We start from the raw sequence: 25,807 nt of genomic DNA, 5'->3' as shown, positions 1-25,807 counted from the left end.
TATAATTTTTTCGGCTCATCCACCAAGCCTATTGAAAATGGCTGAAATCGGACCATTATTTTACCTAGCCCCCATACAAATGTCCTCCCGAAATTGGACTTTATCGGTCATAAATGTTTAATTTATATAGGTATCTACACAAATTTCGCTCTAAATAAGTTTTATATATACGAAATTCATGCCACTAAATTTTGTTACGATCGGTCCATAATTAGTCATAGCTCCCATATAGACCCGCTTCCGAAAATCACTTTAACGTGCATAAATCTCTTAAAAATGTTGGTATACACACAAAATTCAACATAAATTACTTTCATATAGACATAAATCACACGACCTAATTTCATGGTGATCGGTCCATAACTGATCATAGCTCCCATATAAGGTCCACTTCCGAAAATCAGTCACGAATATAAATTATTGATATTTTTAAAGAAAAATGTTTTTGGAACAATATTTACTTAGTGTAGGGTATTATATGGTCGGGCTTGACTGACCATATTTTCTTACTTGTTTTATTCTTTTTTGCTTAACAGAAAGTGTAGGTCTTTTCCTTACAGACCTTTGTGGTCACTTAGTGGGATATCTATCAAAATAAATATTTTGTAACTCAAGATAAACATTTCTAGACTTTTTTTCAAAATCATCAAAAAATCAAAAACAAAAATTTTTGTTTTTTTTTAATATTTTTTCGAAAGTTGAAGAAATAGCTATCTAAACTATTTAGGACACATTTTGCTAAGAACAATAAGTAAAAGTAACATGGATGAGAAAAAACACATGTTTGACCAAAATGTCAAATTTTGACTTATTAAAAAATTGTGGCTGAATTACTATCCAATAGGTCTAACCTGGGTGCAAATTTCATCCCGATCGGAAGACAGCGATTTGAAAAGTTGGTTCACTTGACATGAAATCAATTCCCCATATGGATATCTAATGATATATATTTCAAAGTCCATTGGAACGCTATATATAAGGCTATAGTAATTTGGACCCACAATTGATCAAAACCGAAAAAAAAAAATTTTAACACGATTTTTTTACAAAACAAATTTTTTTATCATACATTTTTTTCCACTAATAAATTAAAAAAAAATATTTTGAAAAACAATAAATAATTTTTTTTTTTAGGTTTTACCTAAAAATATTTAAAATTTGTGTTTTAAAGTATAATTTAATGAAGGGTATATAAGATTCGCCACAGCCGAATATAGCTCTCTTACTTGTTTTTGTAAATGTTCATCATAATCCCACATAGGTTTGGATTGGATTAGAAGTGGGCATGGTCACCACTTCTAATCCAATTTTCCAATTTGTTTAATCGTAGTAATCCAATTTAAGTTTTTAGAGAAAAATTTGACCGCCTTCCATTTTTATACCCTTCATCTTCGTGAGAAGGGTATATATATGTTGGTTTGTAATTTCCACATTTTTCATTTCCGACCCAATAAAGTATATATATTGTGGATCCTTATAGATAGTGGAGTCGATTAAGACATGTCCGTCTGTCTGTTGAAATCAATTTTCTGAAGACCCCAGATATCTTCGGGATTCAAATCTTCAATAATTCTGTCAGGCAGGCTTTCGAGAAGTTTGCTATTTAAAATCAGCAAAATCGGTCCTCGATTTTTGACCTACCTCGATTTTTGACCTATATCTGAATTACTAAGTCATTAATATAGACAATATGAATATCTAATGATAGATATTTCAAAGACCTTTGCAACGACGTATATAAAACCATAGTAAGTTGGTCAATTTCGGAAAAAATATTTTTTAACCCGATTTTTTTTTTCACCAAAAGTTTTTTTCGCTAAATATTAAAAAAAAACTAAAAAACCAAAAAAAATGTAAAAAACAATTCGAAAAATTTGTTTTTCCAAAAAATTAAAAAAACTGGAAAAAAATTAATTTTGTTTACCTAAAAATATTTAGAATTTTTATTTTGAAGTATAATTTGGTGAAGGGTATATAAGATTCGGCACAGCCGGATATATCTCTCTTACTTGTTTTTTTAAATTTTTTCTCATATTATAATAAATATATTTATTGTAATTGATCTGTCATTTAAATGTTACTCGGCCGCTCTAAAACGTGGACCCCCTGCCCACGATTTTGTAAAAATAGTTACATTTTTCATTAGCATTTTATTTAATATTTCAAAAATTATTTTTCCTATTATTGAATGAAAACATAACAATCTCTTCAAAGTTGCAATTTTATTGCAAAACCTTTAACGATAATTCTTTTTACAAGGACTTGAAATTCAAAAAATTTTTGAGGGAAGATGAAAAATTTGTCTTAATGTTGTGAGGTAGGTGTAAGTTTAAATCAAAAAATAGTTATATATATAATTACAAGGAACAAAAAAATATTTATTTGTAAACTTGTGTAATTATTATTTATGCACTAAACACTATGTAAATTAATACTTTCTTTAAAATATTTTAAAACTAAAGCCTTCAATTAAATACCCCTCCTAAAATGTCAAACATACACCTACCTCTGTGGCTTAAATTAAATGTTATGGTAAATTAACTATCAACAAGAAAAATACGAAACAAACATTTCTGAAAGAAAAAAAAAATAAGTAAGAAAGTATGGTCGGTCAAGCCCGACCATATAATACTCTACACTAAGTAAAAGAGCAAAAACATGTTTCTTTTAAAATTTCAATTATTTTTATTTTTGAGTGATTCGGAAGTGAGCTTTATATGTGGGCTATAACCAATTATGGACCGATCTCCATGAAATTAGGTCGTGTGATTTATGTCTATAGGAAAGTTTACTATGTTGAATTTTGTGTGTATACAAATATTTTTAAACGATTTATGCACGTTAAAGTGATTTTCGGAAGCGGGTCTATATGGGAGCTATAACTAATTATGGACCGATCGTAACAAAATTTGGTGGGATGAATTTTGTATATATAAAACTTATTTGGAGCGAAATTTGTGTAGAGACATAGATAAATGAAACATTTATGACCGATAAAGTCAAATTTCAGAAGGACATTTGTATGGGGGCTATGTGAAATAATGGACCGATTTCAGCCGGTTTCAATAGGCTTGGTCCTTGGGCCTAAAAAATAATATATACCAAATGTGATCGAAATATCTTCAAAATTGCGACCTGTACTCCGTCCAACCAGACGGACGGACGGACATCGTTTAATCGACTCTAAGTCGATCGGTATACTTTAAGGTGGGTGTTAGACCAATATTTTTGGGCGTTTCACACTTCTGCACAAACGCATAATACCCTCCCCACTATGGTGGTGTACGGTATAACAAGTAAGAAAGCCTTAGCGGTAAAGACCGACCATATACTATCCTACACTGAGTAAATTATCAAAAAATGTTTCTTTTAAAATTTCAGTACTTTATTTTCGTAAATGATTTTCGTTAGTGGGCCTTATATGGAAGCTATGATCAATTATAATTGATCATATATAATTGAGGCAAAAAATAGTAGCTACAAAGTGATTTTTGACAGTTATTTAGAATGCATAGATATGTTCGGATTGCATTGATATGTTCTCAAGAGTTGTTCAACTTTACCATAGCTATCACTTTGCTAAATATTGTTAGTGAAAAATTAGGAGACCCTGGAAGTTATTCTAAAAAAAGTTAAAAAAAAAATTTTCTTCCTATATTTTTTTAAAAAAAGTGCACGAAAAAGCTATTTTTTGGGAAAAAATTTTAACAAAAATTATTTGGCGGACTCTTAGCTATATTATTGTCATATAAAGTTAAGCCGTATCACAAAGTCTGAATTAACTGTTAACTAAAAAACTGATGACACCTTTTTTAGAGGCCCCACTGATTTTCAGAAATTTTGGGGGCCCATAAAAAAAAAATCGGTCACCAAAATGGACAAACTGAGTATAGGGTTTTACTACCCTTTGGTAGTAGAGTCGAACCTATATAGTCATGATCGTGTGTTTTTTTTCACTGTTGCACTGTGTTATGGACTGATCGCCATGAAATTATAAAGTGATCCTGAAACAATCGGTATACTTTTACATGGGTATTAGACTAATATTTTTAGGTGTTGCAAACATTAGAACAAACGCATTATAGCCTCCCCACTATGATGATGTTGGGTATTACTATTATTTGCCAACATAGAATATTACTATTTAGAACAGAAGAAATCACAGCAAACTAAATGCAAAAGTGTATTTTACGAGTATCGAAACACTTGCATGCAAAATCATAAATAAATACGTTTTACAAGAAAATTGTTTTTTTTTTTTTTGCAAAAACGTAATATGGTGGTTGTCGGCTGGTTGATTGTTGGAAGCCTACATCTCTCATAACCATTTGATAGCCGGCCGAGTTAAAAAAACATACAAACATTTCAGACATTCGTTCACTCATTCATTCATTCAAACAAAACAAACTGACTGACCAGTTAACAAAACTTAACCAATCAATTGGCCTTGATACACGCCAACTAGTTAATGGTTTTGCATTATTTTTTATTATTTTTTTATTTTGTTTCTAAAGTTTATTTCTTTATTGAAATTCTTGTAAATCCTGATAGATGTTGTTGTGGCTGCTGTGTTCGTTTTCTAAATTTATTTAAAAAAATACGTCTTATGTTAAAGTTTCTTTCTTCAAAATTATATAAATTGTAAATAGTTATGTTGGTTTAAACATTTGTTTGTTTGGTGGTTAGATTTTTTTTCATGTTTTTTGTTCTACTTTAAAATTTTTATGCACATGTCGGTGTTTTTTTTCTTCTATGTTTAGTGTTTTATGATTGATCAATTTCATTATTGTTTAACAATTTCTTTAAGGAATTAAACCCTTTATAGTTTTTGTTGTAATAAAAATTCGACATATTTTTATACCCTACACCACCATAGTGGGGGGGGGGGTATAATGCGTTTGTGCAGATGTTTGTAACGCCCAAAAATATTAGTCTAACACCCACCTTAAAGTATACCGATCGACTTAGAATCACTTTCTGAGTCGATTAAACGATGTCCCTCCATCCGTCCGTCTGGTCGGCTGGCTGGCTGTCCATGTAAACATTGTGCGCAGAGTACAGGTCGCAATTTTTAAGATATTTCGATGAAATTTGGTAAATATTATTTTTTCGGCCCAAGGACCAAGCCTTTTGAAACTGGCTGAAATCGGTCTATTATTTCACCTAGCCCCCATACAAATGTCCTTCCGAAATTGGACTTTATCTGTCATAAATGATTAATTTATAAATGTATCTCCACAATTTGCGCTCCAAATAAGTTTTATATGTACGGAATTCATGTCACCAAATTTTGTTACGATCGGTCCATAATTAGTCATAGCTCCCATATAGACCCGCTTCCGAAAATCACTTTAAAGTGCATAAATCGCTTAAAAATGTTGGTATACACACAAAATTCAACATAGTAAACTTTCATATAGACGTAAATCACACGACCTAATTTCATGGTGATCGGTCCATGACTGATCATAGCCCCCATATAACCCACTTCCGAAAATCACTCAAAAATATAAATTATTGAAAGAAATTTTAAATGAAAAATGTTTTTGCTCTTTTACTTAGTGTAGGGCATTACATGGTCGGGCTTGACCGACCAACTTCCTTAATGTTTTTTTTAAGAATTTGGACACATTTTTAATCTGTATTAATATCTTCAAGACAATTTTTGATTTGTAGAAAATTTTGATTTTTATATTTGTGATGAAAGAGAAATATATGAGCAGAAAGAAACTTCTGATCGGAAATTATTTTATTGGTTGAAAATGAAGAAAATTTAACACTTAGACAGTCTTGTTGACTCTTTTAAAGAAAATACTGAAACTAGTTATAATAATTTTTCTATTTAATGTAAAATTCTTTTGCAAATCTTTCAAAGATATTAAGTCATTATCATTATTATTAACCTTGTTACTCAAATCCTAATTTGATAACTTGTAGCCAGATTACCAACTTCAAAACTAAAATAAAGCTTATAGTATTCCTTAATAACGCTAGTTATTCCTTTAATAACCCTCCATTAAATCATTCTAAGCCAACAACATCATTACCTCTCTCCTTTGCCATTCAAAGCTGCAACATTTACTTAAAATTTCTTCCCATGATTCTGCTATCAGCTACAAAGTATTTATGTTAGATTGCAAATGACTATTTAATTGTCAAATATTTAGCAAGTAATTTAAATGAAATCACAAACAATTCTACAATAAAACTACAAACTCTCCCGCCACATAAATCACTAAAACTCGAACATGATTACCAGCATCTATTTTGCACAGTAAAATTATTATTCAAGAAAAAAAGCTAAACACAATGTTTAATAGACATTTCATGGCAACAATTAGCCTCATTTTGAGAGCATTTAGTTAACGATTATTAATGTGGCCAAAACACACCATCTTCTAAAGAATAAATTTGTTGTTAGAGATAATGTGCTGTGTAAGTTTAGCTTAAGCTTTAAGATGATCTGCTGGTAAATGAAGAAGACTTAGATCCTGTAGAGAAAAGTAGAAAGGAAACCCTTTTTTAAACGACATTTAATACCTTACAGAAAACATGGTTAAATGCTTAAACATTTCAACACGATTATCATTTATTTAGCTGGGTTTTTTTTTTATTTAATATTACTTTTGGTTCGTTTGTTAGCCAGGTTTACAATACGACTTTAATCTAATCAAACACGCAAAAAATTTATATATAGAAAAACACAAATGAGAAGACCAACAACAAGAACAACGACAACAAAAGTGCAAACAAACAGAAAAAAGGAGCAAACACCAGAACTACATATGTGTGATATTCATAACTTTAACTCACAAAAGTACACAAGGGGTAAAAAAGGCTTCTTTATGCACACAGAATGATTCTGTCTTAGTGATCGAATTTTACTCTTGTGGCTACAATATTTTAGAATGGATAACAAAAGTTTGGTTGCTTCAACCAAAATTCTTCTTTATCAATTTACTTTCTGTTGATAGCACCGAAAAATTATAGATGTGCAACCGAATCATTCGATTGACAACAAATTCGGTTGCTAATACGAATCTCTTTTAAGGGCAGATTTTCTCGATTAAAATAGCAATCAAACTTGGACTATAGCGGATATATTGATGAACAAATCATGTATGTAGTTATTTTTTGGCTTTGGAAAGTTGATTTCAACAGACGGACATGACTATATAACAATCCAGAATATAAATACTTCATGGGATCGGAAATAAAACTTATGTAAACCCTTGTCACTTATGGTGAATGGTATAAAAATCGTTGTACCGATTATTATGTAGATCGGTTAATAATGGGGAAGGTTATTTAATAAATATTGTTAAATTACTTCTTTCAGATGAAAAATTGCAAATAATTTTATAAAACAAGTTAGAGAGCTATATTCAGCTGTGCCGAATCTTATATAATTTTCACCAAATTATACTTTAAAATACAAATTTTAAATATAAAATAAAAATAAAATTTTTTTTAAAAATTTTTAAAATTTTTTTTCGATATTATTTTTTCACATTTTTTTTAATTTTTAAATTTAGTTTGTAGTTAAATTTAGTGGTAAGTTCAAATTACTAGAGCCTTATATACAACGTTGCAAAAGACTTTGAAATATCTATCATTACATATCCATATTGCCTATATTGATGACTTAGTAATCCAGATATACATCAAAAATAGGCTAAAAATCGAAGTTGTACCGGCTTTTCCTTATATCTGAACCATTTGTGGGCCGATTTTCTCGATATTAAATAGCAACTGAGCCAGGAGAATTCCCGATATATCGGTGTATAAGTAAATCATGTTTGTAAGTTAAAATTCAAATTTTAAATATTTTTAGGTAAACAAAATTTAATTTTTTTTTTTTCAAAATTGTTTTTGAAAATTTAAACATTTTTTTTTTAAATTTTTAACATTTTTTTTTAAAAATTTTTTAAATTTATTAGTGAAAAAAAAATGAATGACAAAAAAATTTTTTTGTTAAAAAAAATTCGGGTTAAAAAAAATTCGGGTTAAAAAATATTTTTCCCGATTTTGACCCATTGTAGGTCCAAATTACTATAGTCTTATATACGTCGTTGCAAAGGTCTTTGAAATATCTATCATTAAATATCCATATTTCCTATATTGATGACTTAGTAATCCAGCTATAGATCAAAAATAGGCCAAAAATCGAGGTTGTCCCGGTTTTTTGCTTATATCTGAACCATTTGTGGGCCGATTTTCTTGATTTTGAGGGTGTCCCGATTTTTTCCCTATACCTCAACCATTTGTGGCCCGATTTTCTCGATTTTAAATAGAAAATTAAAGAAAATCAAGATATGCGTTATTAAAGAGATAGAGCTCATAAATTTTGTACGGTTATTCTTGCATCAATATTAATATTAAGGACAAGAAAGAGCTTTCTAACAGTAGTGGGCGTGGCACCTCCCATACAAACTAAATAAAATAAAATTCATATACATATATCTGTATAATTCCAATATGTAACTCCTTGAAACTTTGTATGAATTATATATTTAGGCCATAAATGGGAAAACTAGCAATAGTGGACGTGGCACGTCCCATAGATATGACAAATTATATATAGGGGAAGCTACAGCAGCTATAAATGTGAATATTTAGGACAGAAGTGGGCGGATTATAAACAATAAATTACTTGCAATAATGTATTATTTTAGTTGCGCGTTACCGTTTTTGTGTTCAAGTTATATAGAAAAGTGTGATTGTTACTTTACTTAAATAAATAAAACAAGTAAGAGAGCTATATTCGGATGTGCCGAATCTTATATACCCTTCATCAAATTATACTTGAAAATAAAAAATTTAAATTGCAAAAACCATTATTTTTGAACCAAATGAGATAATAAAAAAAATTTAAAGGCATATGATAGATAATTGATCAGCCTATGAAAATGGTTCTACGCATTTCAGGTGGCTACTTATGGGTTAGCAATTTGTAGAAAAATCAATTTTATGGGAATTAAATAAAATATTTTTTTAATTTTTTATGCTTCTTTTTAAAAATTATTCCAGAAAAGATTAAAATTTTTTTTTTTTTTTAAATTTTTGGTTGGTTTTTCACTGTCATATGTAACTTTTAAACCATATCTTTTTTCAAAATTTTACCTTTACGGGTAGCTGGAAATTTCTGCATTAGGTAAAGGAATAATCAGAGAACATATTTTAAAAATATGGCAAATATAGAAATTGATAGTTTTTTTTTTATTTTCCTTCAAAGTTGAGAAATATTGAAAAAAATGGATAGTTGGTAAATATCGATTTTCCTGGACAAATACAAAGCAAACAATACAATTTTTGTTTATTCTTTTCCTAATAAATATATCTATCAAAAGAATCAAAAATAATGACGATCAGATACATAGTTTTCGATATATTGTATCTGAAAGAGGACCAAATTACCTAAAAATTGTCTGTTTTTTTGAAAACTGAAAATCAGTCACCTTTGAAGGGATATCTCCAAAACTCTGATTGTAATAAGAGTAACATTTTTGAAATCGTTGGACAATTTACTGTAAAAGGGTTTTGTTCAATATTTTTTAGGGGCACATGAAATTTTGATTTTTGCAACCTCAATTGTTCTACTGCGTCCAAAAAAGTCCAACTTTTTGTTAACTCCGATTTCAAAAATTTTAATGCCATTCAATAGTAAACACATTGAAACTAAGGTATCCAAAAAATTAGATTAAAATATTGTCAATTGTGTGCGTGGTATGCTGTTAAATTCCAATATTTTATGTCATTTTATAAAAATGTGATTTTTGTAAATTTTATCAGAAGTAAATTATCATTACTCGCAAACTATTATAGATAATTGGATCATTTTTCTTTTGTTATATTGGTAGGATAATAGTCTTTAAGAGCTGATATGATTTGTCATTGTACCGATTACACCTGATGTGTTATTAATTTTTTTCTCAGGTACTATATTTTAGCCAAATTTGAATTTCAGTGGAGTAAAAGTGCTTAGGGTCAAAAGGGGTTAAACAAATTTTAAAACCAGGAGAAAGTCCAAAGTGTCCTCTTTAAGCCTATATATATTTGTTGACCTGTTTTGACCTGTTTGTTCAACACTTTAACGAGCGAAAATCACTTTAACGAGCATAAATCCCTTAAAAACGTTGGTATAAACATAAAATTAAATAGAAATAACTTTCATATAGACGTAAATCACACGACTTAATTTCATGGCGATAGGTCCATAATTAGTCACAGCTCCCATATAAGACCCGCTTCCGAAAATCAATCACGAAAATAAATTATAGTGTAGGGTATTATATAGTCGAGCTTGGCCGACTTGCTTTTATCCTTTTACAACTTTTTCATAAGTAAAGCTGATGCAAAAAATAAAAAAATCCGCATTTTCGTACTAAATGCTATAAAAAATTAAAAGTTCAACTTTAACCTTAAATTTCGCAACAACCGCTGAACCGATTTTAATGAAATTAAAACTGAAGAAAAATTCAATAAGTTATCTGGCCGATGAAAAACGAAAATGAGCCAATGTGCGTCGTTGCAAAGGTCTTTGAAATATCTATCATTAGATGGATATCTATATTAATGACTTAGTAATCCAGATATAGGTCAAAAATAAGTTAAAAATCGAGGTTGTCCTGGTTTTTTCTAATATCCCATTATCTCGATTTTAAATAGTAACCGACCCGGAATAATTCCGGAGATATTGATGTATGAATCGTGTATGTAAGTTATTTGGGGGCTTCAGAAAGTTGATTTCAACAGACAGCAGACGGACATGGCATAATCCGCTATCTATAAGGATCCAGAAGATATATACTCGGAAAATTATATTGTGGAAATTACAAACGGAATGACAAACTTATATATACCCTTCTCACAAAGGTGAAGGCTAGAAAAATATAAAAATAAATAAATATATCGGTTAAAAACTAAAAATGCTAAATGTTGGTGGGAAAAATTTTTGGTGAAGAAAAAAAATTTTGGTAAAAATTGTTGACAAAAAAATTTGGTTGAAAAAATTATGAATATCGTAATAAGGTAAAAAAATTTTACGTCAATATTTTAAGAAAAATAAAAAAAAATTGGTGTGTAAAAAATTTTGTTAAAAAAAAATTTGGTGAAAGATAATTTTTTTTTTAAAAAATGTTGGGTAAAAATTTTTTTGAAAATAAAATTCTAGAAAAAATTTTTAAAAAATCGAGATATTCACAGTTTTTGCTTATATCTCATCTTATTTACACTATTACAAATTTTCTTAATTTATTTGAAATTTAAGGTCTCTTTGAAAGGGGTAGATTTGTTCTAAATTAAATTTTTTGATTACATCCTCAATATTTATTAATTTATTAAAGCCTTAAAATAATTTTTTAATTAATGTGATGATGTATGATTCAAGTAGGATTCATAAGATTATTATGTTTTAATAAAACACAATTTCAACACAATAGTAAGAAAAAAGGTCTTTATATTTAGCTATTTATAGAAGTCAGAATCAATTTTGGAGATGTTTGATTACTTTTTCAGAGCAAAAATTTTTAAAAATTTAAAATTAGCGATTTTTATCGATTTTGAGCATACAATTTGGCAATGAACGTGTACAAAATCTGACAACCCTCCACTACATAGCTTTTATTTTGCCTCCTTTTAGGGTTAATTCAGCAGCGAATACACACAATAACATGATCATCATCACCAACATCAAACCAAAGCGTAGAGTATCAAATATAATCGAGTCTTCTATTAGCGAGCATAGAGTAAAAGTTGCAAATAGTTTGTAATCTGTGGCTATTTACGTAGCCATATAGCCACTATTATATTTCCACTTTTCGCTAAGTGCGTTTATAATGTCTGTTTAGATATAATATTTTAGATAAATATAAAGATCGTGATTCCAATTTAAGCTTGTATGCATTTAATCTTAACTCTAGAGCTCTTCCTCTCTAACACAAATACATACTCTCAAAGACTCTTACTGATACCTACAATGTAAAAGAAACGCTTTCTTGGACAAGGAAAGCTAAGAAAATAGAATACAAAAAAATAACTACTAAAACCTAAGTGGAAGATGATGGCCTTGCCTAAACAACAACAGCAGCAGCATGAGCAGCATTATCAGCTCTAATATTAACTACAAAAGAACGTATGTTATTACGCCAAAAGATAGTAAACTATCGAACGGCATCTTTAAGCCAGCCACCAAATGATGATGATGATCGTCATCAGCATCAGTATTTTCATCTTTATACAAAAAAAGCTACGACTTACTGCTGCAAAGTTTCCAAATAGTTAAAACTTTAGGTGATGCTGGCTGGTTTTATAATATATTTTCAGGGGAGATTACCAGCATGTGAAATCGATCTAATTAAGCGTAACTTATCGTTAGTCTACCATCTATTTTTGTTAAAAAAAAAATATAAAATATTTGTCTCTCTTTATTTTCAACACAAAGAAATTTTCAATATTTTCTTTAATGGGGGAGTTGCTTTGTTTAAAATCCACACACAAAATAATCTTTTTTGATTTTCTTATACAAAAATAACCAGGTTAATTGGGGTGTTTGTTTGGCCGTTAAAATGCTACCTGAATAACTGATACCATTGCCAAAGTGTGATCAACATTTCATAATTTAATCATAATTAAGAGAGTAAATACTGATTTATGACTCTCTAATGCTGATTTATAATCCAAAATAAATATTTCATCCAGGTGGTATTTTTTTTTTTGGTTTTCTTGAGCATAATTTAAATAATTTTTTTTATTATTTTGATGTTTAATAAAAGAAAAATTATGGTTACAAAACCGGCTTGAAAAGGAAGTTAAATTTATTTTTGGGGTTGACCACCAAAGAAAACTGAAATAAAATTTAAAAGCAGAGACGTTAAAAGTAAAAACAAATAATTATTGGAGGAGTTTTTATGATTTATTGAAATTTATTTGGATTTTCTGTAATCAATTAAATATTCTAGTGAAATTTCTTTCTAAAATTTTCATTTTCTACCCCAAAAAAGTATAGATTTTATAAAAGTAAAGGGTCTTCCAATGGCAGCTTCCAAACTTCAACAGCTAATAGCTGCTATATTTTTGAAGCCACATCTTGCGAATTGGTTATCATTTATTCAGTTTGTTTTGCCAAATCATCATGGATGGATATAGATTTCAACAGCAATCGCAATTGAGAAAATTGTTTTATCAAAATGGTTGTTATGTTCTGGAAAATTTCCCCGCTCTTTGACCACTTTTAAGATAAGGCCCATTTCTGGATAAATGGGTACTTCAACAAACAAAATTTTCGAATTTGGGACGATACCAATCCATATGAGATCCAAGAGTGGCCAAAGAGTCCCGAAAAAGTCACTGTTTGACCTGGGTTTGTGGCTGACTGCGTCATGGGTCCATATTGAACTCATTCTCAGATGATCCTCGATTTAGAGGATTGCTTGATCGGCTCTAAGAAGCTTTGTATGTGAATATGTTTGAGTAAGCTGTCTCTTGAATTATAAGCTTCAAAGCAGCATCAGAAATTCTTCTCGGATCTAAAGTTAAACCCTTGTTTATCAAATATATTTTCATTTTTGAAATACTCAGATGACTTCTAAGTGATTTTTTAACATTCCACTCATTTAGTGTAAAGGAAGCTTTACTACCAATCCTTTTATTTTTATCAAGATTGAGGGGGCGTTTTAACGCCACTGTTGACTGACTACACACACCAACACAAATAGCAAAACTTTAAAAGCCTCATTTTAAACACAAAACATTCATTCATTCATTGAATTTGACGTTTAAGATCAATAGGTCGCGATCGACAATCATTTGCCAAATGACTGGCGCACGATAAACACATCAGTCAGTCAGACAGAAATACAGAATGAAAGAAAGAAAGAGTAAAACCACAAATACAGTAAAAAAAAAAAAAAAAATCAAACAATTTCAAAAACTATCAGTCAGTCACATCGACGCATACTGACACATACCAGCACACTTCCTTACTCATCTGCAAACTAACTAAGTTTTGACCAAGGTTGTTGTTACTTTATTTTTTTTAATTTTTTTGTATGATCATGCAGGCTGTTGTAACTCGCCATTCATTCAGTCAGTCATTCAACCAGCCATACATCTTTTAAACAAGACTAAATACTCTGCTTTGTAACTATGTTTTTTTTCACCATGAGTGACTAGGGTAGACATTTAAGTTTGTCATTCCGTTTGTATTTATTGTTTCTTTCGGAGTATTTATTCAATTGCGGTTAAGATGAGTAGGAAATTGACCATCAGCATCCGAAACTGATACCTGGATTGCCGGTAATTCATCCAGGCGTTGATGTACCACGTGACCCAACCTGACTACAGCTTTGAAAGTTACTGTTGATTCCGAATGAATTTTGCTGCTACCAGTCCTAAAAGAATACCACCAAGAAAGGCAAGATATCAGCTCAGCTTGTCCGGCCATAACAGAAATTGGCGCTTAAGCCCAACAAGTACCCGGAACTACTGAAGGTAGATCCTCTGGTTAGTGCAGATATTCTCCTCCTACTTGAACGAGAATTTTGGACAACTGAATCGCTAAACATGAGCTAAAAGTAGGTATCGTTACTCTCCTCCCCAAAAAGTGTAACTTATAGAAGTGTAAGAACTGGAGAGGAATAACTCTGGCCAATAGGCCTCTAGCACCTAACCTAAGGCATGATCAAGCTGGATTTAGAGCTAGAAATTCATGCATTGAGCACATGAACACCCTGCACATTATTCTTGAGCAATCAGTGCAGTGGAGGAATCCTTTATACATGTGCTTCATTGATTTCGAAAAGCCTTCTATACATTAAACCATAGAGCGATCTCTGGTACTCTGGAATATAAAGGAGAGCCGGGGAAAGTAACCAATCCGGTCAAAGAGCTGTACAATGGAGCTAGTTGTCGGATCATTCAAAAGAACCAAGTAAGCGCCAAAATAAATATTCAGACTGGTATCCGTCAGGGCTGTGTTCTCTCGCCATTATTGTTCAACCTAACGCTTGGCACAATAATGATCCATGTAACAAAACATCTTCATGGTACACTTAAAGAACTAGATGTCTTCTGGCTCACAAACTCTCCCATTTCGATACAAAACCTAAGAGAGTGTTAGGATAAACATTGCAAAAACCAAGATAATGAGCATTAATAATGACAATATCCGGCCTATATTTCTAGACAGAAAACTGTTAGAATTTGTCGACTCTTTCTCCTACTTGGTAAGTATTAAGTATTTCCAGCTAAATAATGTTTGGCGGTCTAAATCTAAAATCATTTCTTATGTATGGGTTAGAAGGAAGTAAATGCTCTCCAAGTGTTGATAAACCGGAGTCTGAGGCAAATCTTAGCGTATGTATCCAACACTTTATCCAACGTCACATTTTGGGCAACATCAGATATATATGTATATTGATTGCTATGCTTCCAAGGTGGAACAAAGCGCCACAACAAAGTTTTTCCATTTTGATCTATCCCGTGTTATCAGCTTTACTTTGGCCCAGGACTTTCCTGTTGAGTTTGTTTCAGTTTCGATTTGTCTCCTACAGGTGTTAGTGAGTCTGCCCCTTCATCTACTGCATTGAGGGTTTCATTCAATTGATATCTTGGCTACGTTGTCGTTGGAGCGTCTAAGGTCATGGACTATCCAACTCCATTTACGATTTATGATCTGGATACGTTTTGGTGCTTCACAAGCTCTTTCCCACAGGTCTCTGTTATCTTTGAGATAACATTCTGCCAAAATATCTTTAGTAGTTTTTTAACGAGCGATTAATGAATAGCTGCAAGAATTGAAAGTCGCTAACTGTGGTGTTCCAGGATTCACAGCCATACAACAGGACATAACGCACGTTAGATCAAAAGAGGTGGAGATTGGTCTTCAGATGAATTTGGGATGCTTTCCAGTGCTTTGCCTTTTTGATGCGATTTTTAATATCTTGTCGTGAGCTGCCTGATGCTGATATGACACTACCCAGATATATAAAAGATTGGACATCTTCAAGATCTGCATTGTCTATTTGAAACTTTTGGGAGTTGGTGGTATTTAAACGAAAGACCTTAAGTCTTTCCTATATTAAAATGTAAATTAGCATCACTTGCCGTGATCTGTATTTCCCTTAGTTTGGCTGCCATTTCGTTGAATGTGTGGGCTAGGAGATATTTATCAATGGCATAGTCGAGATCCTCGAGGCGTTTAGTTAGGCCCTAAGTAATGCCTCCCTCTTCTATTGGTTGTTGCCTTAAGAATTACAAGGTCAAGTACTACTTATATTGAACAGCAGTGTAGATAAAACACAGCCTTGTCGTACACCTGTGTTAACTTCAAAGGGTATTTACAGAATGTGTTCATGTAACATAATACAGGTTGAATCCGGGTATAAAGCACGGATTAGATCAATCAATTCAAATGGAACTTTTTGCACTGTAGCGCATGCCAAATAGTCTGATGGAGAAGGGTATCGAAGGCTTTTGAAAAGTCTATAAATATGCAATATTTCCTTGTATGTTGCATATTTCTAGACTTTTCTTTTTTTGGATATAAATCTGGCATATCTTTCTATGAAAAGTTCAATATTTTTGAAGGACGGAGTTTGAAAGTGGCATATTTTTGAATCTAATTGAGAAATTTTTTATGTAAGACCAAAAGTTAACTTATCTAAACAAAACAAATTAGTTCGGAATAAATGTAGATCTAATTGTCCTATTAATATTTTGATACAAATTGTAGTTTTAGAAACTCAATAAATATGTAATAAAATCTTTATTTATTAACAAAACTCAATAAAATTTCCAACGTTTTTTTCAATTTGTTATTAAAAATTACAAAGTCTAAAAAAACTTGTCACAAGGTCAAAGCTATTCCTAAACAAGTAAGAAAGTATGGTCGGTCAAGCCCGACCATATAATACCCCACACTAAGTAAAAGAACAAAAACATTTTTCTTTTAAAATTTCAATAATTTATATTTTTGAGTGATTTTCGGTGGGCGTTATATGGGAGCTATGACCAATTATGGACCGATCGCCATGAAATTAGGTCGTGTGATTTATGTCTATATTAAAGGTAACTATGTTGAATTTTGTGTGTATACCAATATTTTTAAGCGATTTATGCATGATAAAGTGATTTTCGGAAGCGGGTCTATATGGGAGCTATGACTAATTATGGACCGATCGTAACAAAATTTGGTGACATGAATTTTGTATATATAAAACTTATTTGGAGCGGAATTTGTGGAGATGCATATATAAATTAAACATTTATGACTGATAAAGTCCAATTTCGGAAGGACATTTGTATGGGGACTAGGTGAAATAATGAACCGAAAAAATGGGCCGAAAAAATTATATGTACCAAATTTTATCGAAATATCTTCAAAATTGCGACCTGTACTTTGCGCACAAAGTTTACATGGACAGCCAGCCAGCCGACCAGCCAGCCAGACGGACGGACAGACATCGTTTAATCGACTCAGAAAGCGATTCTAAGTCGATCGGTATACTTTAAGGTGGGTGTTAGACTAATATTTTTGGGCGTTACAAAAACATCTGCACAAACGCATTATACCCTCCCCACTATGGTGGTGTAGGGTATAAAAATGGAGTGAAAATCCCAAAAATGGTATTTTTTAAAATTTTTCGCCTAGTGTCCACATTTCCTTCGCCGCAGGTAAAATACTTTAGAGATATATAGTAAACACAATAAGGTTTCCAAAGCTGGTTTCCATTTTTAGATCCCGACTTTCGGATTTTAGAACATTTAGCTCAAATTTGAAATTTTTATATTGAAAAAATAGGACATGTTTTTATACCAAAATGTTCTCCATAAAGATACCTTACAGAAAAACATAAAACTGTTATATCTTCTTAAATAATGTTTTTTTTAATAAAAAAATTTAAGTCACCTTTTCGCCCAATAAACAGCAAAAATCTACTATTTTTTATTTTTGGATCTATAATCGATATTGCTCAGAAATCGTTTGTGTATTATTGAAAATTTAGTTATCTCACAAAATTTTAAAATTTAAAATTTGACCTGCCTATAACTCGGAAATTATAAGAGATAAATAGAACAGGTAAGGCCATGTCCGTCTTGATACCGCAATATATCCGCTATAGGCCAACTTAGGTTACTATTTAAAATCGATAAAATCTGCACATTTAATTTTTTTTAGCTATTTTCACCAACAAATTTTTCTGAACAATTTTTTTTCCACCAAATAATTTGTTCTCCATTTTTTATACCCTACACCACCATAGTGGGGAGGGTATAATGCGTTTGTGCAGATGTTTGTAACGCGCAAAAATATTAGTCTAACATCCACCTTAAAGTATACCGATCGACTTAGAATCACTTTCTGAGTCGATTAAACGATGTCCGTCCGTCCGTCTGGCTGGCTGGTCGGCTGGCTGGTCGGCTGGCTGGTCGGCTGGCTGTCCATGTAAACCTTGTGCGCAGAGTACAGGTCGCAATTTTGAAGATAATTCGATAAAATTTGGTACATATTATTTTTTCGGCCCAAGGACGAAGCCTATGGAAACTGGCCATTATTTCACCTAGCCCCCATACAAAAGTCCTTCCGAAATTGGACTTTATCGGTCATAAATGTTTAATTTATATATGTTATATATATATATTCCGCTCCGAATAAGTTTTGTATAAACAAAATTCATGTCACCAAATTTTGTTACGATCGGTCCATAATTAGTCATAGCTCCCATATAGACCTGCTTCCGAAAATCACTTTAACGTGAATAAATCGCATAAAAATGTTGGTATACACACAAAATTCAACATAAAAACTTTCATATAGACATAAATCACACGACCTAATTTCATGGTGATCGGTCCATAATTGGTCATAGCTCCCATATAAGGCTCACTTCCGAAAATCACTCAAAAATATAAATTATTGAAATTTTAAAAGAAAAATGTTTTTGCTTTTTTACTTAGTGTAGGGTATTAAAAGTCGGGCTTGACCGACCATACTTTCTTACTTGTTTTAAATTGAAAATCGGTTATTTTTAGATCCATAAGCAATATTGCTCTGAAATCTTTTGTATATTATTGGTAATTTAGTTATCTAACTTACAAACAAAAACTTACAAAAGTACGCCTTATATTTTTAAAAAATCGGATCAAAGTATGGCAAAATTTTAAATTTTGAAATGCCTATAACTCGGAAATTATAAGAGATAAAAAGAACAGGCAAGGCCATATGCTTATTGATACCGCTGTATATCCGCTGTAGTCCAACTTAGGTTGCTATTTAAAATCGATAAAATCTGCTCACAGAAACAAAAACAGCGAGTACCTTAATTTTTTCACCTATTTTCACCAAAAAAATTAATCTGAACAATTTTTTTCCACCAAATAATTTGTTTTCCATTTTTTTACCAAAATTTGTTTTCCACAAAATTATATTTTCCCCAATTTTCATATTCTTCACCATGAGTGGCAAGTTTGTCAGTCCGTTTGTAATTGTAATGTCTGTAGGTTGAAATCAACTTTCCGTAGCCCCCAAATAACTTACAAACATTATTGATACATCAATATATCGGGAATTCTTGCGGCTAGACTGCTATTTAAAATCGAGGAAATCGGCCAACAAATGGCTGAGATATTAGGAAAAAAGGGGACCTATTTTTAATATATATCTGGATTACTAAGTCATTAATATAGACAATATGGATATCTAGTGATAAATATTTCAAAGTCCATTGCAACGAAGTATACAAGGCTATAGTAAGTTGGACCTACATGGGCCATATCGGAAAAAATATTTTTTAACCCGATTTTTATTCCGAAAAAAATATTTAAAATTTGTATTTTAAAGTATAATTTGGTGAAGTGTATATAAGATTCGGCACAGCCGAATATATCACTCTTACTTGTTTTTCTTCATATGAGTTTTATCATTCATTCTTGGTCTGGTCTATACGATTTTTTTTTTGGTGGTTAATGCTGGCTGGGCCGTTACAACATTTATCAAATTGTGCAGTAGTAGTACGAATACTTGCCACAAGTTGCTAGTAGTTTTTGTATTTGTATGTAACAAAAATCTACGCATGATTCGGTTATTTTGTTTGTTAGTGTTTCCTCCCGTCTTCAATTTTTATTTTAGCTTTTTGCTTGTTTGATTTGTTTTTTCTCCCTGTGATACCTCATGTCGTGATTTCAATGGTTCAGTTGATGTATGACTGTATGGTTGAAGTAATATTTTTTGGAGTCAGTTTTTTTTTCGAATCGTTTATTTAAATGTTTTGTTTTTTTTGTTGGTTTAAAGGAATTGTTAAAATCTATGGGTTTGAATTTTCTACCATGGCACAGATTTCAGATTTGTGTGAATATTGCGTTATGCGGTAGTTCTTCTCTTTTTTTTTTTGTTGTATTATGTATATTTCTTTTAATGTAGCAAAAGTAATTAAAATGCCACAACAAATGTTTTTTTTAAAGGTAAGTCGATGTAGGAACCAAGAAAAAAAAGTAATTAAAATTGGGCAGTAAAATTAAAGAAATACATACAAGTACCAACAATCACCAGCAACCAACTATCCGTAATAATAATAATAACTAAGAGTATGTATTGTATTGTACTGCAATCTGTTGGATGTGTTGCTTGTTATTAGAGGAAACTCATAAATTTATTTTATGTTTGTTTTGTTTAGAGCTGCTTTATTTTCTATAAGGGGGCCTAATTTTAATTTTCAGCGTTAGTTTATGTTTTGAAAAGCCAGATGTAGCTATGACCTTAAAAGATTATTTAAGTCATAAAATATTAAATTAGTTTTTTTGTTTTCGTCTGGTTTTATTTTACAGGAATATTTATTAAATTAGTTTGTTTTTATTTTTTTATAGATTTTGTAAGTTTAAGGTTTTATTATGTGTTTGTTTATGTTTTTTGCAAATTGGGTCATGCTCTATTAATAAAAATTTTATGGAGTTTGATGTAATTAGCATGTAAGTTGAGTAATTTACTTTTATTTATGTCTATTTACTTACGGTAATTGTTTTTACACAACTGAAATTGTTGTCCCATGTAAAGAATTTTATTTTGGATTTTTAGAACAATAAGAGATAGTTAATCCTCCAATTTACAACTGATTTCAATCGTCATATGGACATTGGAAAATAGAGCCTAATCTATAAATATCCTAAATATATATTCGTTATCAATTTTTTACACTAAACTTTCATCCAAAATCTTTATTCTTGCAGGTCAAGATTTAGAATTACAGAAAATGCTACAGAAATAAAAGAAACTAGAAATACCTGAGAAGTGATAGTAGTTTTTTGGTAGGTTTTGTCGATACAGCAAGATTTTTTTTGGGAAATTTGCGTTACAGGTAAAAATCCGGGTTTTCGTATCTTTATTAACTTATAAGCCAGTAAGTTAGTTGAATATCAATTGATTTCTCAGCGAAAACTAAGGTCTTCCAAATGTTATCTATATACAGTGGTTGACAAAACACTGGAAACTTTTCCAAATATTTCATTATTGGCCTAAAATCTGAAATAATTTTTTAAAAACTTTAACATTTTTGTAGTATTTTATTTGTATACTTTTATTAACTTAATTTAACAAAAAACAAAGGACATAAATAATTAAATTCTGAAAATGAGAAAACAAAATTAAACGATTTCTTTATTACGGCATTGGCAAAACAATGGAAACTTAGGTATTATTTTAACAAATATGGTCTAAACTTTGCAATAACTCAATATTTTGTTGGGTATCCCTTATTTTTTATAACTGCTACACATTAACGATGCATGGAAACAATTAAAGAGTCAATGGTCTCCTTTGAAATATTTTGCCATTCCCTTATAACCGCCTCCGATAAATCCTCCTTCCTGGTGTAATTTTGGGTCCCTATTTGACGATCTACAATTTCCATAGATTTTCTATGGGATTGAGATCTGGCGATTGAGCAGGCCACTTCAAAACACGTACCTCATTGGATTGTAACCACTCGGTTACAACCCTAGAGGTGTGTTTCGGGTCGTTGTCGTGTTGGAATCTCCTAACTAGGGGCATATTTCCTCAGCGTATGGATACATAACATCGTTTAATATGGTTCTGTATCCTATACCTGTCATGGTATCTTTTATAATATGAATTGGGCCCATACCATAATATTGCCACCGACAAACTTTACAGTCTTATTTGTGTACTTTGGATCTAATCTTTTTCCCTTTAGTCGTCTTTCAAATGTTCTCCCATCACTGCCTCTTAAATTAAATTTGGATTCGTCGGAAAAGAGGACAGTATTCCATTTCTGTATCGACTAGTTTAAATGATGCCTGGCAAATTGTAGACGAGCAGAACGGTTCTTTTTAGAAATGAGTGGTTTTTTCACAGAATGATAGCAACCAAGACCAGCCTCATTTGCCCTGCGACTAACTGTTGGGGTACTTATTTCTAATTTTAGGCTATTAACAACCTGTCGAGGAGTTATTTTTGGGAATTTCTTGAACTCTCTCGCTATTAAATTATCTTGTCTAGCAGCAGTCTTACGAGGTCTCACGAAATTTCTTTATGATTTTTGAAACTGCTGATTTATTTATTTTGATTTTGATTTGTCACAGATACTTTTTTGTTTTAAACCAGCTTTAAAATCGTTAATTATTTTATTTTTCAAGTCTTCACAAATCTTAACTTTTGCCATTTTCGTTAACTTTGAAAAAAAGCAATTATGCGAAAAACTTAGAAAAAGAAATTGTATATATATACTTTATAGGATTGGAAAATTATATTGTGGAAATTACAAACGGAATGACAAACTTATATGTATATACCCTTCTCACGAAGGTGAAGGGTATAAAAAGTGGGTAAAAACGGTAAAATAAATTTTTTATCAAGTTATTTAGTCAATTTTGATAAAATTTTTAACATTGGTTCCTGGATTTATACCAAAGAATAAAGAATATGATTTAAAACACAGTATGATTTGGAACTCGAGTGCCAATGTGTATATTGGGCCAAATTGGGGTAAACAGATTAGTACTTTTTTTAAACATATTTCATTAATTAACACAGATTTTTAATCGTTTGAGACATGAGCACAACATTTTTTAGCATATTTTAGTATTTTTTAAATTTTAAACTTGAGTTGTGTTCAAAAAGGAAAAGTGATATTGGTACATTTCTCCTAATGGTATTTTTTTAATATTTTAAATTATTTAACATATCGACATTAAAGTCAGGAGCCGCAGAATAAAAGATACTTTTTTGAAACTTTAAAAATTTTGCGAAATTGATTTTTTCTAGAAGATTTCAAATCAAATATTATAAAAAAACAAAAGGTACTTGTTTTAGGTACCAAATTATAAGAACTGAACTATAGGTACTTTTTCGTTCTCCTAATGGTACTATGGTGATTGGCCCTGATTTCAATAACCGGTTATAAACGGTTTCGGTTTTTTTAAAAGCTCACATTTCGAATATCGAAGAAAGCCGGTTGTTTCTATAAGTGTTTTAGTGTATTAAAAACATTAACTTTAAACAAAATAGATATGTATACTCCAAAGCATTTAAACTGTGTTTTATTCTTAAGAGATTATTTTAGTCTTCATAAGGGGTTCAAATTTACTGACGTTAACGATCGTCGGGTCAAATTTGAACCAAATAGGAAATATATATTTTTTTTGCCAATTTTTTTTTTTGATATTTGAAATTAAATAAAATATATGAAAAATATCGACAACTCACTTTTAGAAAAAATTAAATTTTAATTTCAAAATGGGTCAAATTTGACCTGAACACCTTGCGAATGTTAAAAAAGTAATAAAAATTATAATTAAAGCCTTATTTTTTGTTACTAGAATACATCTTTATTCTTTATTTTAATTATATTATCTGTTTTTTCTTTTGTTATGTTTACCCATGAACTGTTTTTGTTTTAATAACTATTATTTCAATAACTAAAACTTTTTATTCTTCTTGATTCTATGGGTTTTAATATTTTGACAAAAAACCGGTTAACCGGTTATTATTAAAAAACCGAAACTGGTTTATATTAAATTGCAATTTTTCGAAACCGGTTTTCGGTTTCTAAAAAATGTCGAATAATCGATCACCCTAAATGGTACTTTTGAATTTTTTTATAACAATGGACCTAAAAACATAAACATAAAATTAAGTATATGGTTCTAAATGATGCTATAAACATAAATAACATATTTTTTAATTGTACATTGACAGACTTTTATTTTGATATGCTGTTTACGCAGCATTCTATAAAAAAAGTCTTTTTAAGTCATAAGAAACTTGAAATCAGTTTATTTTCCCCGGTTTTTACCCGTAGCTCAAGATTTTAGGATTTTTGTACTTGACAAAAACTACCAGAAAATCGTAACAATTCCTAGGTTTTATCGAACACTGCTAGAGATGCTAAACGGGGAATCCCGTTCCCGAAAATCCCGGGGTTTTCGGGATTTTCTAAATCACGAAGCCCGCGATTTTTTAATTTTAAATCCCGGGGATTTCGGGATTTTTCAAATCCCGTTTTTCATAAATAAATAGGGGAAATTGTCATATTTGTATGATTTTTTCATGCCCGAATATCGTAAAGTGACATTCAGCAAAGTTGTTAAGCTCAACTCCTGCTACAATATAGTTAATAAAGGAAAACTGTATTTTTGGTTTTCCTTGAGTGGGGCACTAGAATATCAATTCTTCAACTTTTTTTGTAAGTTATCTAAAAAAACTCAATTTAAATCCTCTTCAACTGAAATTGATTTTATCTCAGATGAGGAGCTCGAACAAAATGAAAATATTTCGATTGCTAAAAGGCTAAAAGATATTATTAATAAATGTAAAAACCCCAAATAACAATTACGAAACCAAATTATAATGTAGATTTTCAACTTGCAAAAGAAATATATCATTTTATTTCTGAAGGAACAAGAGGAAAATACTTGCAGATTTGTTGTAAGTATTTGCAAACGGGTTTGCCAATGTGAAAGATGTTTTTCGGCAGCAGCATATGTCGAAAACAAAATTCGTTCCAGAATGGCAGATGAAACCATAGATGTAATAGTATTCTTAAGAAGCTATTTAAAATAAAAACTTTTTTATACTAAAGTACGGTTTTTCACCAGTATGTCGATTTTTTTCACGAAAAATCGTATAGCAGAAACGCATTCTACGGAAAATTCTAAGAAGAAACCATAGGTCTAAAATCAAATCCTATCGCATTTCGTCTTTTATCCAATGATATTTCAGTATATATTTTTTTTTAATAGTTTTTTTTATTGGATAAAAGACGAAATGCGCAAGATAGTATTTGATTTTAGACCTATGGTTTCTTGGGGATAATTTCATAGAATTTTGCGTAGATTGCGTTTCTGCTATACGATTTTTTACGTTTTGATCGTCCATACAAATCGACCCGGCCTAATGTACATACTTTATTGTTATTTCTTCTTATATAATGTACTTATGCAAGTATTTTATGCTTTTTAGTGTCTAATAAAAATTAATTGCTAAATAAAAAATTTACTTTCAATTGTAAAGACATAATTATGTACGTTTCTTTCTTATAATTTTCGGGATTTTAGATTTCCCGAAAATCCCGAAACCCCGGGTCGCGATTTCGGGATTCTTTACCAAATCCCGAACCCCGGGATTTTTAAAAATCAGTCCCGATTAGCATCTCTAAACACGGCTAACCAAAAAGCCGGTTTTCTAAGATGGTCCAATTTTGTTGGTTTTTATATATTTTTTTGTCATCTTTTAGTGAAAAATTCATTTTTGGTGAAAAAATATTTTATTAATGAAAAAAATTTGTTTGGTGAAAAA

This window comes from Calliphora vicina, chromosome 5 (assembly GCF_958450345.1).
Source record: "Calliphora vicina chromosome 5, idCalVici1.1, whole genome shotgun sequence".
NCBI lineage: Eukaryota > Metazoa > Arthropoda > Insecta > Diptera > Calliphoridae > Calliphora > Calliphora vicina.
Note: the sequence above shows the minus strand (reverse complement) of the source record.